The 2835-nt window shown below is 43.4% G+C and overlaps 2 long non-coding RNA genes across 4 annotated transcripts; both read right to left on the bottom strand.

The window, feature by feature from the left end:
* Window positions 1–1890: 1890 nt before the first annotated feature.
* LOC138614311 (uncharacterized) lies at window positions 1891–2530 on the bottom strand. Of its 3 annotated transcripts, none has more exons than XR_011310260.1 (3): window positions 2453–2530; window positions 2212–2385; window positions 1891–2179 (listed from the first exon to the last, which is right to left on the bottom strand). It is a non-coding gene; the product is annotated as an uncharacterized lncRNA (long non-coding RNA). The 3 variants fall into 3 exon arrangements; XR_011310259.1 differs by having other exon boundaries at window positions 2212–2396; XR_011310258.1 differs by having other exon boundaries at window positions 2212–2407.
* A 24-nt stretch (window positions 2531–2554) lies between these two features.
* LOC138614312 (uncharacterized) lies at window positions 2555–2797 on the bottom strand. Its single transcript, XR_011310261.1, has 3 exons — window positions 2731–2797; window positions 2625–2657; window positions 2555–2579 (listed from the first exon to the last, which is right to left on the bottom strand). It is a non-coding gene; the product is annotated as an uncharacterized lncRNA (long non-coding RNA).
* Between the last annotated feature and the right edge of the window lie 38 nt (window positions 2798–2835).

The raw sequence follows: 2835 nt of genomic DNA on the forward strand, positions 1-2835 counted from the left end.
ATTCAGGACACATTCACATCCAGGACACGTTAACATTCAGGACACATTCACCTTCAGGACACATTAACATTCAGGACACATTCACATTCAGGACAACTTCAGGACACATTAACATTCAGGACACATTCAGGACACATTCACATCCAGGACCCATCCAGGACACATTCACGACACATTCAGGACACATTCACATTCAGGACACGTTAACATTCAGGACACATTCACCTTCAGGACGATTAACATTCAGGACACATTCACATTCAGGACAACTTCAGGACACATTCAGGACACATTCAGGACACCTTCAGGACACATTCACATTCAGGACACCTTCAGGACACATTCACATTCAGGACATATTCAGGACACATTAACATTCAGGACATATTCAGGACACATTAATATTCAGGACACATTCAGGACACATTCACATTCAGGACACATTAACATTCAGGACAACTTCAGGACACATTCAGGACACCTTCAGGACACATTAACATTCAGGACATATTCAGGACACATTCACATTCAGGACACCTTCAGGACACATTCACATTCAGGACATATTCAGGACACATTAATATTCAGGACAACTTCAGGACACATTAATATTCAGGACACATTCACATTCAGGACACCTTAAGGACACATTCACATTCAGGACACATTCACATTCAGGACAACTTCAGGACACATTCAGGACACATTAACATTCAGGACATATTCAGGACACATTCACATTCAGGACACATTCACATTCAGGACAACTTCAGGACACCTTCAGGACACATTAACATTCAGGACATATTCAGGACACATTCACATTCAGGACACCTTCAGGACACATTCACATTCAGGACATATTCAGGACACATTAACATTCAGGACATATTCAGGACACATTAATATTCAGGACAACTTCAGGACACATTAATATTCAGGACACATTCACATTCAGGACACCTTAAGGACACATTCACATTCAGGACACATTCACATTCAGGACAACTTCAGGACACATTCAGGACACCTTCAGGACACATTAACATTCAGGACATATTCAGGACACATTCACATTCAGGACACCTTCAGGACACATTCACATTCAGGACATATTCAGGACACATTAACATTCAGGACATATTCAGGACACATTAATATTCAGGACAACTTCAGGACACATTAATATTCAGGACACATTCACATTCAGGACACCTTAAGGACACATTCACATTCAGGACAACTTCAGGACACATTCAGGACACATTAACATTCAGGACATATTCAGGACACATTCACATTCAGGACACCTTCAGGACACATTCACATTCAGGACATATTCAGGACACATTAATATTCAGGACAACTTCAGGACACATTCACATTCAGGACACCTTAAGGACACATTCACATTCACATTCAGGACACATTCAGGAAACTTTCAGGACACATTCAGGACACTTTCAGGACACATTCAGGACACAGTCAGGACACATTCAGGACACTTTCAGGAAACCTTCAGGACACATTCAGGAAACCTTCAGAACACCTTCAGGACACAGTCAGGACACCTTCAGGACACATTCAGGAAACATTCAGGACACATTCAGTCTGTCCTCCTGTCCTCTGGTCTTGTGAATATCTTGACTACACCAGCTGCTGGTGAAACACATGAATGACGTCATCATGACGTACGTCCACATGGTAAAACATGTCTCACGCACTGCAGGAGGCGGGGTCTGCTGACGGGACTGCTATGATTGCTGCGCTGGGCTGTGACGTCAGAGTGCGTTGGGGGAGGAGGTTTACCGCAGTGTCTCCGTCCTGTCTGTCTCTCCGCCTGTCTGTCTCTCGCCACCTCTCTTCCTCTCTCACCATCATCATCCTCATCGACACCTGATACACATGATACACACCTGATACACACCTGATACACACCTGATACACACCTGATACACACCTGATACACATGATACACACCTGATACACATGATACACACCTGATACACATGATACACATGATACACACCTGATACACACCTGATACACACCTGATACACACCTGATACACACATGATACACACCTGATACACACCTGATACACACCTGATACACACCTGATACACACCTGATACACACCTGACACACATGATACACACCTGATACACATGATACACACCTGATACACACTGATACACACCTGATACACACCTGATACACACATGATACACACCTGATACACACCTGATACACACCTGATACACATGATACACACCTGATACACACACCTGATACACACCTGATACACATGATACACACATGATACACACCTGATACACACCTGATACACACCTGATACACACCTGATACACACCTGATACACACCTGATACACACCTGATACACACCTGATACACACATGATACACACCTGATACACACACTGATACACACCTGATACACACCTGATACACACCTGATACACATGATACACACCTGATACACACCTGATACACACCTGATACACACCTGATACACACACCTGATACTGATACACACCTGATACACACCTGATACACACCTGATACGTGATACACACCTGATACACACCATGATACACACACACATGATACACACCTGATACACACCTGATACACACCTGATACACACCTGATACACACCTGATACACACCTGATACACATGATACACACCTGACACACATGATACACACCTGATACACACCTGATACACATGATACACACCTGATACACATGATACACACCTGATACACACATGATACACACCTGATACACACCTGATACACACCTGATACACA

Source organism: Brachyistius frenatus, unplaced genomic scaffold, assembly GCF_029030835.1.
Source record: "Brachyistius frenatus isolate BFR_SWC_R1_liver_20210118 unplaced genomic scaffold, ASM2903083v1 Contig_480, whole genome shotgun sequence".
Classification (NCBI taxonomy): domain Eukaryota; kingdom Metazoa; phylum Chordata; class Actinopteri; family Embiotocidae; genus Brachyistius; species Brachyistius frenatus.